This window comes from Eurosta solidaginis, chromosome 5 (assembly GCF_040869045.1).
Source record: "Eurosta solidaginis isolate ZX-2024a chromosome 5, ASM4086904v1, whole genome shotgun sequence".
NCBI lineage: Eukaryota > Metazoa > Arthropoda > Insecta > Diptera > Tephritidae > Eurosta > Eurosta solidaginis.
Genome location: NC_090323.1, coordinates 197,608,072 through 197,624,468, shown reverse-complemented (window position 1 = coordinate 197,624,468; position 16,397 = coordinate 197,608,072). Strand labels below are relative to the sequence as shown.

At 35.3% G+C, this 16,397-nt stretch overlaps 1 protein-coding gene across 1 annotated transcript in view; it reads left to right on the top strand.

Moving 5' to 3' along the window:
- The window catches only part of CapaR (Capability receptor), a 526,950-nt gene that overhangs the window by 155,776 nt on the left and 354,777 nt on the right, over positions 1–16,397 (top strand). The window lies entirely within an intron of this gene.

The following is a 16,397-nucleotide window of genomic DNA, read 5'->3' as shown; positions in this document are numbered from 1 at the left end:
TGACTCTAGAATGTGTTTGTAGGATATGGGTATCAAATTAAAGGTATTAATGAGCATTTTAAAAGGGAGTGGTGGTAGTTGTATAGGTGGGCGCCTTTTCGAGATATCGCCATAAAGGTGGACCAGGGGTGACTCTAGAATGTGTTTGTAGGATATGGGTATCAAATTAAAGGTATTACTGTGGGTTTTAAAAGGGAGTGGTGGCAGTTGTATAGGTGGTCGCCTTTTCGAGATATCGCCATAAAGGTGGACCAGGGGTGACCCTAGAATTTGTTTGTACGATATGGGTATCAAATGAAAGGGGTTAATGAGCATTTTAAAAGGGAGTGGGCCTTAGTTCTATAGGTGGACGCCTTTTCGAAATATCGCCATAAAGGTGGACCAGGGGTGACTCTAGAATGTGTTTGTACGATATGGGTATCAAATTAAAGGTATTAATGAGGCCTTTAAAAGGGAGTGGTGGTAGTTGTATATGTGAAGGCGTTTTCCAGATATCGACCAAAATGTGGACCAGGGTGACCCAGAACATCATCTGTGGGATACCGCTAATTTATTTATATATATAATACCACGAACAGTATTCCTGCCAAGATTTCAAGGGTTTTTTATTTCGCCTTTATTTTTCATTTCATTCTACTTAATATCGTAGGTGTCACACCCATTTTACAAAGTTGTTTTCTAAAGTTGTATTTTGCATCAATAAACCAATCCAAATACCATGTTTCATCCCTTTTTTCGTATTTGATATAGAATTATAGCATTTTTTTCGTTTTTGGTAATTTTCGATATCGAAAAAGTGGGCGTGGTCATATTCGGATTTCGGCCCTTTTTTACACCAATACAAGGTGAGTTCAGATAAGTACGTGAACTGAGTTTAGTAAAGATATATTGATTTTTGCTCAATTTATCGTGTTAACGGCCGAGCGGAAGGACAGACGGTCGACTGTGTATAAAAACTGGGCGTGGCTTCAACCGATTTCGCCCTTTTTCACAGAAATAAGTTATTGTCCCAGAATCTAAGCCCCTACCAAATTTCACAAGGATTGGTAAATTTTTGTTCGACTTATGGCATTAAAAGTATCCTAGACAAATTAAATGAAAGAGGGCGGAGCCACGCCCATTTTGAAATTTTCTTTTATTTTTGAATTTTGTTGCACCATATCATTACTGGAGTTGAATATTGACATAATTTACTTATATACTGTAAAGATATTAAATTTTTTGTTAAAATTTGACTTAAAAAAAAAATTTTTTTAAAAGTGGGCGTGGCCGTTCTCCGATTTTGCTAATTTTTATTAACCATACATATAGTAATAGGAGTGACGTTCTTGCCATATTTCATCATGATATCTTCAACGACTGCCAAATTACAGCTTGCAAAATTTTAAATTACCTTCTTTTAAAAGTGGGCGGTGCCACACCCGATGTCCAATGTTTTACTAATTTTCTATTCACCGTCATCAGTTCAACTTACCTACCAAGTTTCATCGCTTTATCCGTGTTTGATAATGAATTATCGCACTTTTCCGGTTTTTCGAAATTTTCGATATCGAAAAAGTGGGCGTGGTTATAGTCCGATATTGTTCATTTTAAATAGCGATCTGAGATGAGTGCTCAGGAACCTACATACCAAATTTCATCAAGATACGTAAAAATTTACTCAAGTTATCGTGTTAACGGACAGACGGACGGACGGACGGACATGGCTCAATAAAATTTTTTTTCGATCCTGATGATTTTGATATATGGTAGTCTATATCTATCTCGATTCCTTTATACCTGTACAACCAACCGTTATCCAATCAAAGTTAATATACTCTGTGAGCTCTGCTCAACTGAGTATAAAAATTACACATTGAAACTTGTGTTGGATTTACAATCTGGAGATATGCATGCTTTAAATGGACTTAGTCTATGTGTATGAAGGGTTCAAAGTAGGAGTTCATTTTCCCAGGATAGCAATACATGAAAATGCATCTGATTCAACTTGTAGGGCCTTTTTCGCCGACCGTATTGGATCACATCTTGAGAAGATCTGTCGCTATCTAGGGTAAAATGAAGTGGCTAACATTAAGCATGTCTCTATTTACACATTTTTGGCCAGAAAGTGACCATTTCTGAAAAATTTGCGCAGACTTTGATCCACATTCCTTGCCATCATCGTGTGACGATTTGATTTCACCGCAAAAACTCAACTAATTGACACCGTATTTATCAATCGATCACCACATTTACCACATCACTAACCATCGCGGCCTTAGCTATATAGTAACTACTACATTTGTATGCAGATGCGCATTTCACATGCATTCAAAAGTGAAAAACCAAATTGAAGAAAAATCAAAAATTTTGTTATTTTTAAAACTTGACTTTTCAATTTAGGTTGTAAAGTATGCTCAAAAAAATTCTATTTTTTTTTATTTTGCACTGGGTTGCCAACAGTTTCCAGTGATTTAGATTTTTGATTTATTTAGGTAGCAATTTAGGCAAACTCGCACACAGCCATTATATGTTTCGTTTGAGTAAGCAAACTATATACTTCAGTACCATGATATTAGGGGTATGCCTAAGTTCTATAGAGTAAATTGATTGAAGGTGCTATTTTATGTAAATGTAAAAGAGTACCAGGGTGACCAAGCTTTACTTGGTGTGACTTTACTTTGTCACAGAAACTCCATAGCTTTACGGTGGACATTATTCATAATCAATAATAGGTGGCAACCCTGCTCAAAATTTTGTATTAGGAAACTGTATGATAAACTTAAGTTTATACGCATAACTCATATTTTTTCATTTTCAACTACGTGGCAGCCTTGCTAAAAACAAATACGCAGCTAAATAAGATAGCTTAGAATGTAGCGTATTACTTACATAATTATATACCAAATTTTATTCAAATCGATCAAGCTGCTTTCGAGATAGTATTTGAAGACAAACGAATAAATATAATAATATACGCTAGATGGTATCTGTTCCTAACAATGTATCTACAGAAATACTGCATAAATAACCTTTCGTCTGGCACTCATTTTGGCATTCATATTTTTAAAAAAATTCAAATGCGTAGGGACCTTGATAGAATGAGGTGGGTTACCCTGAACGGCAACTCGCACAGAAATATTTCTGTAAAAATACGGCATGAATTACTTTTATTTTGATACCCATATTGTCATATCAAAATTCTTTTAAATTTTAAATAGGTGGCAACCTTTCAAAAACCTTCTCAATAGCAACACCTACTCAGATAGGCTTAGGTAATACACTATCTAAGTACTAAAGTAAATCAAATTGGCTTGAGCCAAAGCTTCCTTCATATAAAGTCGGTTTTACATTTGTCCACGCATTTCAGTACAAAATTGATTTCTGATTTTTGGAGTAATTTTCCGTAGAGCTAGAGTCCTGAAATTTAAAGCCTACTTCAAAAGCAGAAAGCAATGTGCCTTAAAGGGTAAAATGTCACTAGATGGCGCCGGAAATGTGATATTTTTGATTATAAGTAACTTTCCAATGAGATAGATACTCGAAACTTTGACCATAGCTTAGAGTTCTATTAAAAAGCGATACTAGGGTGCAAATTCTTTTAGACGAGAGCAGAAATAGAGATATTTAGAAAACACATAGAGAGCATGCGGCATTTTGCAACTGATTCAACTTCTCGTTAAGCTGCCAACGTGAGACCTTACACTTAGTTTGGGGTTTGAATAAAGGATATCAAGTCATTGATGTCATACTCCACGAACTGGTGTAGATTATACAGAAAGGAAGCTCCCACATAGCGTCACTTCTCGTCAAGCAGATGTGGTGATCTACCACTTTTTTCTCTTGGTAGTTTTAACAACTCCTACAGCGTCGACGATAGGACTCTCGTAGTTTTTCTGCATGCCTATCAGTAAGACCGTGCGCAGTTAGTACTACTACAAGTATACAATTTGTATCAGTATTTAGGGTGTAAGCATGACAGGATTTTTTAAGATTATATTTGGCCAGGTTTACTTAGATATCCGACACCCTGAAGTTCGTTGGATGTACTCTGTAAGCATTAGTTGCCAAAGGGTGTACTTAGCGTTTGTGATCAGGAAGAATCTGCCTTGGCGCGCTTCGCCCCAAGCTTGTCTAAATAAAGTGTCCCTCAATGCCCTTGGGCCAAGTACACACATGACGCATAAATGTTTCCGTTGAGATATCTCCTGAAGAGATCGCCGACTGTTTATTGTTACTTCATAGTTGAATGAGTAAGAGCAAAGGAATTAGCTTGGCGTTTGGCTGTCACTAAAAATAAAGATTACTTTGTCGGGAAGAGTATTTGCTTATCCAAAATGCGGCTGATACTTCTTACAGGAACACATTACACTACTCGTGTAGTCCGAAAGAGTGTAGGAGGTCTTGGTCCTTTGCATAGACCCCTTCCACAACCCCACAGCTTAGCTTAGTACATTTGGTGTGTATGACATGCTACCATCGACAGCGACGCACGGATACGACTCAATCGCAATATTTCCCTTGAAGTTACTATCCGTAACTGTTGCGATCGAATAGCGATATATAATACGAGGAAGAAAACATTTAGCTACAAACTTAATGTAGGTATCACACACGTAGTCCAGAACCAGATGACGGTAGTTACATTAGGTTGAACTGGCCGGTTCATGAGGACCTCACATCGACTGAATGAGTCCGTAGTGTTTTGATCCATTTATATAAACAAAATGTTTAAAAATTTTCATCTTCATTTTACTTAGAAATACGAAGGTAAGTACTCTTCGTTTGGATACCCAGTTTGATAATCTTATTCTGACAATTTATTAATTAGGTGGCTAGCTTGAAGAAACATCCTCAGTAGCAGAGCGCCATAGCATATGAAAAAAATGTATACTATACCGTGAATTTTATCCGAACCGGTAGAGCCATTGCCAAGCAGAACAGATCCTTGTAGAAATAAATATATTAGATAAATATATTAGGATAAGATAATGCTGTTGTGGCGAATATTAGCATCACTATGCTGTTAGTAAATAATCCCAACAACAAAAACAGGAAGCAGCCACACTTATATACAAGGCAACGAATAATATTCCATACACATAACCAGCAGCTTGATGCAGAGAGATTATTTCACATACATACATATATGTAGCCGGCAGATTTTTTGTTTGTTTTTTTGCTGGAGGGCTGAAAATGCCTAATGCACCATAATTGCTGCCGTCGCAGCAACCGTGTGTTTTTAGGCTAAAAAAGAGCCCCATTTTGGAACCGTCGCGCACTCCGTTACCACTTTCATATTACTTCAGGGTGGCGTTCCATATTTCTCATTTTTTAAGAGCCTACTGTTGTCCCTGCGTCCAGGTTCCCGCTATTTGCTCTGAATGTTGATTTAATCGCCACTGCTTCGCATGCGCTTTTCTCTGCGCTCCCTCTCAGCATCCATCAGGCGTGTCATGACTGTAATGCGATTTTGCTCACTGCAGCTCAGAACTCTTTCATTTTGCACATTTGTGATACTAAATTTCTCGTGATAGGTTACTCTCCAAAGACTCTATTCAAGGCAAAGGTTTCCTCGCGGAAACGGGCGGGGTGGAACACGACCTGTTCTGCATTTTCTAACTCCGTTTAGCCGGTAGCTAAGATTAGAAGTTGTTACTCACACGTACACACACATATGACAAGAAGAGAAACATTAACTTTAGACATATGTTCTAGAAGGCATGTTTGTGAAACGTCTATACCTTAGGAGAAATATGCGAAAAAGGTAACAGAGAGTATAAAAACAGCGTTACCGGAGACACAGTAATCAGTTTGATTTAAACACGCTATTAGTGAAGTATAATTGTAAAGTATTAATCCCAAAGTAGTCTAAATAAAGACCATTTTGCAATACTGAATATTGGAGTTATTTGTTCGACAGTTCAGCGATTCGAACGTTAGCAGAAGGTGCATAATTATCAGAAACTCCCTAAGAATCGTTACACTATTTTTGTTAAATACTTTTCGATTGATAATGTTATTGGCATACTTTATTTAATTCTTTAAATTTACTAAATTTGGTAGAAATAATATAAAACCTCCCTCAAAAGCAGAATACTTAAAAACGCGGTATAAATATAAAAGAGTTACTAGTTTGAAGTTGTAAAAAGATAGAGTCGGCCTATATAGCCGAAGGCGTCAAGCATGATTCATTTATTTGTGAATAAATAACAACCCTCCTATCCGTAGTTTGGCTGTTGTGAGATTTCATTGTTTAAATAAAATTAAAGAAAAAAAAACTTTTTTAAAAATAAGCTTTTATTATTTTGGTTAATAAAATTAACTAAAAAGTAAACAATAAATTGACTCTAAAGAAATATAACACTTTATAAGTTCATTGTAAGCTTAAACGATAATTAGGCTTTTTCGTCTGCGACAAAAAAATTCTATATTGTACATAATTATATATTTTTAACATTAAAACTTTACACCTAAATTATTAAATCTTACAGTTTATATCACAGTCCTAATTGTTTTTAAAAAAGTTTTTTTTTCTTTAATTTTATTTTTTACTTTTTAGTTCGTTTTATTAACAAGTAATAGAAGCTTGTTCTTATAAAAGCTTTAAATATAAGTATAGGGGGTGAAACAAAAACACATATATCAGTTACATCTGCGTATAATGCGTATTGGAATTTATTAGTACACATTTTATGCGCAGCAACTTCAGAGGTGTATTTAAAGTTTAAAGCATTGTAAATATAAGTATTGAAGTCATGAGCCTGTGCATTTGCGCAATTTTAGTGATGTAAATTGCATGGCGCCAGCGCCAATGCGGTGCCAGCTCAATGGTAGCTCATTGACGAAATTACTCCAAGCGAATTTTTGACGCTTCTTAGTAGTGAGTGCGTAGTACATTTTACTTGCGCTATTGAGTGAAACGACTTTTGTGTGTCAGGCACGAGTTTGGTGTTATTGGCGCTACTGGCAGTGATGACACTGAGCTGTTGACGGTAGCGCTGGTAGTTCAGATTTTGAATCAGAGAAAGAATTGATGACCCGTGTGAATTATTATGGCTTTGGCCGTGTAAATTATTATGGTGTATTTGTATATTTTAGATTTAATGCACAATTAATATTTGTGTGTTTGAGCGGCCAAATAATAACAGTAGTATTGCTAAAGTGCTGCTTAGTTGATGGAATGTCGCTAATTTCTTAGCGATGATCAGCAGATTGTCAATATTTCGTTCAACGGACGCGCGAAATTGCCACATCTGCTCAAATTTTCCAAAGATTTTCCATTCTTGATTTAACTTAAGCTGTTATGCCAATATTTTTCAGCCAGCTTTTTTCAAATAGGTATTTTTCCAAAAGCAAAATAAATTACAGAAAAGATTACAGGGTTAAACAGCCTTAAAAATTCAGCTATGTTGGTTATACACAGAAATACAACAGAGGGTTGTGTCTCCGCTTTTCGCAAGCGATGAGATTCACCACGCGTGACACGTGATTCACCACGTCCAAATATCACAATCCACGGATAGGTACCGGCGTGTTTGTATGGGACTTAGGCTGTTATGCCAAAGTAAATACAAATCTTTACCGATAACTGTGTTATCGATTAATTTATCGAATTCTAACAAAGTAATATTGCATTGTCATCGGAGTTATACATGTGTGCAAAATTTCAGCTCAATCGGACACCGGGAAGTGTATCAAATTTAACTTGCAAGATTCCATTACAGACAACAAAAGTGAAAGTAAATAAAAGCTTATAAAAAGTCACACACCTAGTCAACATACACATGCATACACAAATACATATAAAATATCGTTAGCTTAATGTGAAAATGTGCTAAGTCTCTTTTTTGGAAAAATTGTTTTTAATGCAGTTTTAAACATGTATTCAAAATACATCGATCAAAAAAAAAATTAATTTTTCATTTTTACGTGCTGTGGGCAATGATGTTTAAATATGCTAAGTCGTCAGCTGTTAAAAAAAAAATGTGCTAAGTCAACCTGCCAATAATATCAATCTGAATTACTAGTCATTTCTATGTGCACGCATGCTTTGTTGTTGTTGTATTAACGATAAAGATACTACCCGAAGGCTTTGGGGAGTGTTACCGATGTTGATGGTCCTTTGCCGGATATAGATCCGGTACGTTCAGGAAACAAAGTACTATTAAGGTACTAGCCCGACCATCTCGGGAACGATTTATATGACCACATTAAACCTTCTAGGCCTTATTTATTAAATTTATTATTTATTAAAATTAATAGTAGTGTTATTTCGATCAATCGATTTGCCAGATGTAGAGTCCTAGTTATAGGTTCATACATAGCTTAATTCGTTTTATGAGTTACATATTTCGATAAATAATCTATTAGGCCGAAGATCACGCAGTGGAATATATGGATTGAACAAATTAGATAAATCAGAGTAATTCGTACTAAAGTTGATTACATTATAGGCAAGCATGATTGAGATAAAATTTCTTCTGCAAAGCCTGAAGACCAAGCAATTTGTGCCTGCTGGTATATGAAGGGAGGCCTTCTGGCCAGTGAAGCATACGTAAAGCAATTTTTTTTACATTTTTTGAACTTTCTCAATTTTAAAGGAGTTAGATTCATAGAAATGATTCCACATTATTGAGTAATATTCAAGACCTCTTCTGACCAAGGATATATAAAGTGCCTTCAACGTCATAGGGTCCTTAAAGTCACCTGTGTTACGTCTACTGAACCCAACCATTGCAACAAATTTTGAAACAATGAAGTCAATGTGACTAGACAAAGAGAGTTTGAAGTCAAAAATTACACACAAGTCCTTACTCTCTTGACAACAGAGATTTAGAATTTAGTTTTTAGATAAAGTATGTGGCAGTTGTCTTTTTGGAATAAGAGACAGCGCAGCATTTGTTTGAATTTAAAAATAAATTATTGTCTGCGCACCATCCGGCAAAAGAGTCCAGATCAGAACCATTAGAAATAGTTTGACAAATAAATAGTATTTTTTGTGAAATATATAGTTTAAGTGTTATCCTTCAATCATTAAAGGGGAGGAGTGATGGGGAAATATATTGAGTAAAAAGTGCTAAGTCGGGAGAAAAAATTTGTTTTGAGTGCGGAAATTGTGCTAAGTCATAAAATAGATGCTGGGTTAGCATACATGATTTTTATTTATCTTTTCCAAGGCTTCTACACTCAAAAGTATTGCACCTAAGTTATCCTCATTCAAAATTTTGAAAAAAATGGTTATTTCAAAAATTATTAATTTTTTTCCTCTCCTGTAAAATTTGTAAAAAGTGACTTAGCATAATTTCACATTAAGCTAACGATATAATTGTCTGAATCTGCGCTAACAAGCTTATATATTACATAAATTAAGGTAATTGTAACCCGTTTATAAGAAAAGCAACAACAAATATTGCCTTGAGGTAAAAGGTGGAGAAAGGTGCTGTAACCTCATTTCGCCAACTGAAAAAGATTTAAGATGACTAAAGCGTAACAGCTGCATTCTTGTTAATAAGTGAATCCTTAAGAAAAGTATATTAATTGGTATATTTAGGATATTTATTTGGTACATTAATAATGAAGGTGGTTTTATTAACTATTATGTAAATTGTGCGTAAGGTATCCACTTAATACAAATGCCAGCAAAGACTTCCTCTTCAGTGTGCTCGTCATACAAACTCTCTCTTTTTAACTGCCGATATTATTGGCCTACAAAATGAAAGAAAACAAGTAAAGGTGTCTAAGTTCGGGTGTAACCGAACATTATATACTCAGCGTGAACTTCAATTGTACATTTCATTTCAGATAAAATAGTTTTCTACATAACACGCGGCACCGCCCGTTTAAAAAAATGTGTCCCCATTTCCTCTTACAGTAAAACTCGCTAAGTAAAATATCATTTCAAAACTATTTTCTGCTAAGTTATTGCTTATTATTCTAGTCCACGAACCTTTTAAACTTGTTTTATATCTAAGTTGCTGTGGTCTTTAACCAATCCCGTCCATTTTTACTAGAAATATTTTCAGCTATAAGGAAAATATGAAGAAAAATTTCATTACGATATGTTAATTTTTCTTCGAGTTATGGCTCCCAAAATATAGAAAATTGCTTAGTCATAAAAGGGGCGGTGCCACACCCATTTTCAAAAATTTTAGTGTTTTCCAATTTAGTGTTATAACTAAATTTAGAAAGTAAAATTCTATTGACATAAAGCTCTTTTTTGCTAAGATATAGCTTATTATTTTCGTCTACGACCCTTTTAAAAAACTTTTATATAAAAGTGGGCGTGGGCTTTTATCGATTTCATCCATTTTTCCTAGAAATATTTCCTGCTATAGGAAATATTTGTGTATCCAATTTTATTACGATCCGTTAATTTTTCTTCGAGTTATGGCTCCCGAAACATAGAAAATGGCTTAGTCATAAAAGGGGCGGTGATACGCCCATTTTTTTAAATTTGAAGTTTTTCCTATTTCTTGTTATAAATCCACTTGGGAAATGAAATACCATTGATATAAAGCTCTTTTTGTAAATATATAGCTTATTTTATTCGTATTATTTAAAAAATCTTTTACATAAAGGTGGGCGTGGTCCTTAACCGATTTCGTTATAGTAAAGGCAACCTCTCTGCCGAATTTTGTTACGATAGGTTTAACGGTTTTTGATTTATGATTAATAATATTTATAATATTGATTTTATCACAAGTGGGCGGTGCCACGCCCATTTTAAACATTTTTTTTATATTTTTATCACGAGTCTCAATATCAGTCTACATGTCAAATTTCAACATTCTAGGTGTATTTTCTTACTAAATTATCAGGTTTTTTGTGTTTTCCAAAATATTATATATATAAAAATTGGGCGTGGTTATCATCCGATTTCGCTCATTTTCACTACCAGTCTATTCTGGGTCCAGGTAAGCTAGTGTACCAAATTTCGTAAAGATATCTCAATATTTACTGAAGTTATCGTGCTAACGGGCGGACGGACGGACGGACAAACATGGCTCAATCAAATTTTTTTTCGATACTGATTATTTTGATATATGGAAGTCTATATCTATCTCGATTACTTTATACCTGTACAACCAACCGTGCTATCAATGTTGCAACATTTTAATATCGACGGAATATTGGCTTGTTATACGTTTCCAATCGACAAGTTATTGAGTAATCGAAAGGAAATATACGTGTTTTCGATTTGTATCGAAGTGTTATTAAGCTGCTGTTCATAAAAAAGGTTACAAATTTTAATCGGGCGGATTTCGCTTTGTTAAGAAAATTTATTGCTTTATAATCGAAAATTTATTGAAAGCGTATCGATATATTATCCAAAAAAGTATAGATTTGTAGTTTGTAATCGGAGTTTTACACATTTATCGGCAATTTGTCCATTATTATATAGAAAATTTACTGTTTTTTTAAGTTATATACTTGTTATCGCAAATTTATAGATTCATTATAGATAAGTCGTCGATTATTTACCGAAAATTTACTGATTTACTATCGAGAATTTATCAATGTACTAACGATTTGCCATCGAAGTTTTGTCGAGAATTGTACATTATTTATCGAAAAGTTCTCAATTTTTTATCAGTTATATATTTGTTATCAAAAAATTATCGATTTTCTATCGAAGTATTACCAAATTTGTCGATTTGTTATCGAAAAATTATCGATTTTCTATCGAAGTATTACCAAATTTGTCGATTTGTTATCGAAAAGTTATCGATTTTCTATGGGTAGGCTGCCGAAAAATGATCTATTTTTATCAAAAATTCATCGAAAAGCTATCGGTATGTTAGTAAAAAGTTATCGATTTGTTATAGAAAAGGATATCGACTCATCAGTGGGTTATGAATCAGATACCGGCGAAACTTCTATATAAAATCGTTGACACTTCTGTAACCCGTAGATAACAAGCCGATAAGGAACCAATATGAAGCCGATGACTTGGTGATAAAAGGCCAAAAACAAATCGAAAGTCGACGATAGTAATTCGCTATAGATAAGAGGCCGATAATAAAACGTAACTTGCCGAGATTATTTTTTTCTGGTAAATCTATTATTTATCCTGTGGTTTACTTTTAATTAAAAACATAAATCTCGTAGACGTACACCTGTATGCTACATTTGGTGAGTACTTTGTGCTGACGCCTGTTGGACCCGTCATGAAAATGAAATGGTATATTCCACGACTCTTAAAATTGTAAGTTCTTAAAGAAAAGGAACTATCTCTACCCACCAATAAGATGTATACCGATAGCCATGTCAGTCTGTCTGTCTATTTGAACGCAAACTAGCTCCTCAATTTTTGAGATATTTTGATGCAATTTGGGGAGCTGGTATATTTGGGTGTCCGATTGACTATTTGTCGAAGCCGACCGGATTGCACCGCTATAGCATATATCCCGCATAGACCGGTGTTTTGAAAAAGAGGGGTTCGCCATTTTTTTCTCATTTTAACAGCTAGAGGATTGATTTACAGGATAATTACATAAAAGGCATACATTGTTGTCTGACAAAATTGTTAAGATCAGCCATATATACAATATATATGGTAATGCGATTGATTGTTTAGTAGTTTCTTCCTCATTTTAACAGCTAGAAGCTTCAAAATTTTTCAGATGCTCACAAATACGGCATATATTGTTGCCTGAAAATATGTTGTTGTTGTAGAATCAGTGTAACCCTATTCAGTTTGTTGGATCCCCCCACAAATTGTTCTTTCCAGCATATCCTTGCAGCGATATTGCTCTATACTCTCCTGCTTCGCGAACGTATTGAACCCAATCCTAAGCCAGAAGCTGATACCGATTCAAGAAATGGTGTTGCTGCATGTGTCTGAAAAATTCGTTATGATCGGTCGTATATATAATATATATATCCCATACAACTGATTTCTCAGATTTTATGAATTTTTGAAATTTGAACACATTATTGTTAAGCTCCATTCAAGAAAGTTATGAGGTATTCGGTACATCCGGCGGTTATCCCGTCCTTACTTGTTTATATTTATACCCAGCTATCAATTAAGCTTTCTAAAATCGCACATCCTAATTAGCTAATTTCACAAAATTAATTTGAAAATTATAACGAATTCTGGGAAAATGCTGATAATTATACACCTTCTGCTAACGTTAAAATGGCTAACTCCAATATTTAGTATTGAAAAATGGTATTTATTAGACCACTTTGGGGGTAGTACTTCACAATTACAATTCTACTTCACTAATATCGTGTTTAAATCAAACTGGTTACTGATTCCTCATCGCTGCTTTTATACTCTCGGTTACGTCCTCCTGTACTTCCAGCTTGAATGTTATACGTGTCTCCTGCGATTCCAGTGGGGATGACATTAATGTCTTCTGGAATTGCAGTTTAGGTGCCACTGTCGATGTTTGCGCAGATATTGCAGACAATATCATGTTAAAGTTTGATTTCGTTTTTTCACTCCATTTTTGTTGTTGTCTCGTCGCTATAAGGATAAAAGACATACTCTTCAACATTGATTCCTTCTGAATCCATAACATTTCTTAGCCGTGCTTGAAGTTCGGATATATTTTCGGTTGCGTTCAATCTGCGGTCCTCCAATTCCTTTTTTAGTTGCTGAATATTCAATTTACTTCACTTTGCCATGTTCAAGTTTTATTCGAAATCTTCGGAATTTACTTAAAAATTCCTCTTCTGATACCAATTGTAACGAATTCCGGGAAATTACTCATACACCTTCTGCTAACCTTAGAATCACTGAACTGTGGAATAAATAACTCCAACATTTAGTATGGCAAAATGGTCTTTATTAGAATACTTTGGGAGTAGCACTTCACAATTACAATTATACTTCACTAATAGCGTGTTTAAGTCAAACTGATTACTGATTCCTCAGCTTGCACTGCGTTTATACTCTCGGTTACCTCGTTCACATATTTCCCCTAAGGTCTAGACGTTTCACGGACATGTCTTCTAGAACAGTTGTGTCTCATGCTTGGTTATTTAGGTATATACATGTATATCTGAAATTTGTGTTTTTCTTGTAGCCATATGCATGTGTATGTGTGACAACTTCTGCTCTTAGTTGCCGACTACATATATGTATGTGAAATAATATATTCTCTTCGTTGCCCTGTATATAAGTGTGGGTGATTGCTGTTTTTGTTGCTGTGAATATTTACCAACGCCATAGTGATGCTAATATTCGCCACAATATTTTAGATTCAATATCAACGTAATTTACAATCTTTGAGTGAGAAAGGCCGCCGGCAGGCAGGTGGCCTATTAAGAAAGTCAAAATGATTTTAAGTACACGCTTTCAACTCAATGCTCAAGTTAGGCACTTAAAGAAACTCCGCTGGTGGAAGCAAAGAAACAAGAAAACAGCAAAGTTTATAGTGCGCACATTTTTTGAAGTACATTATTATAAATGTAGCATGTGAAAGCGGAAATAAATCAACATTATAGAAAAACATTAATTTACATTAAATGCCAAGATATTAGAACATACCTTGATAGCAAGTACGGTTACGAGTCTAACATACTCGTACTTAAGGATGCAACAACTACGATGCTTTGTACTGCTACAAATATTTATAGTAAAGTTTATTGAGGGGAAAAACACATAAATTATTAAACAGATCAAAAGATGCTGTTACTCGAAAGAGTTTAGTTTGGTAATTGTTGGTCTCGGTATTTCAAAAGAGCTATGCGTCATTTAAAGCTGCCTACAAGATAAAATAAGAATGTTTATACACGTATGAAAGCCATTGTTATGGCGCTTTGGAAATTTTAAGAGCTTGAGGATTTCCAATTTATTATGAATATAAATAACCAAAAGAATGTAAGAGGCCAAAAATGTATGCACATAAGTAATTTGCAACAGCTTATGCACCAGAAAACGACCGCAAGTACTTAAGCATGTGCACAGACTTATATAAGTACGGGACTACCCACCAAAAAGTCGCGAAAAAAAAATTACATGACCATAGAAATATACAAACCGACTCCCATTCATAGCCAATTATTACAGTCGAATTATCGGTTTGTTAATAGATAGTTATCACCAAGTCATCGAATCCTTACAGATGTATCATCGATTTTATATTAAAGTAAAAAGTATCTGTTACTGTGTCAGATGAGTCATCGGTATCCAATCGTTATAACGCCGATGGTAGCACTTCGATAGGAAATCAATAACATTTAGATAACAAATGGATAACTTTTTTATATAATATATGTAACTTTTCTATAAATAATCGATCAGTAAGTAATCGATCAATAAATAATCAATAAAATCGATAAATCAATAATAAATCGACAACTTTTTTGGTAAGAGATCGATGTGCTGAGGATAAATAATCTACAGTAAATCGAAAACTTTTTGGAAACAAACTTATAAACCTATACTTGCGAGCGAAGTGGATTGGAGGATTTTATATATATTTTTTGTTACGTGGAAGGAGGAAATTTATGCACTAACCGGGTTGTTAGGCCTCGGTGCTTCACTATGTAGAAGTGAGCCTCTCCGAGTGTAGGAATCCCTTCTTCCATTGATGGGCTACCCATTAAAACCAAACCTTCCACGGCCTACGATAAGTGAGCTCTTTGGCTACTCACACGTTATTGCGCTAAGCAAGCATCTTGCCGCTTCGCGAGGAGAACATTATTTACATATCTGCTGACCATGTCTCATCTGTCACATTCCGCAGGTCATTTAATGGATAACATAGCCCGGGGTTAGGTCGAAAAAGTTGTGGCGTGCGTCGTCTATGAACCCGCAGTATAAGCAATTCCGATTTTCAACCCTCCCCATTGTGGAGATATTCCCGGAAGTAGCTATGACCACTTAAAAACTGTGTCAAATGGAAGTCGATCTCCCCATGTGGCCGCTCTAACCATGGCTATAGATCGGGAATCAGTTCCATGGTCCACTTGCCTGCAGTTCCATTGCTGTTTCCAGCGTCAAATAGATTCTTTCCGCGCCTGCACACAGTAACATCTAACATATGCGTACTTCTCCTCGGAGGTGATACATTTATTTTCTCTCTTCAGCGAAGTATCGGTATGTATTTCACGTATACCGTGCGGTAAGTTGAGGCAATTCGTAGCGTCCACTGCTTTGGATTGAGGTAATGGCTGCTCGATACTTTCAGAATGTCATTGCATTAACCGAAATGTCTGCAACTTGTACAAAATTATGTAATCCGAAGCGGAAGCCACCCTTTTTCTTATACACAGCATTTGCTCATCTATGTTTGCCATTAATCGATATAGGTGCCCTAGGGTCTGCGCAGTGAAATACTACGTTCAACATCAATTTGCAGCAAGGCCTCAATATTTGAATGAGGGGGAATGGCTGTAATTCTCGAGTTATTGCTCACTCCAATAATCCTCACTGCCACTAGGATGACATTGGCCGCCCG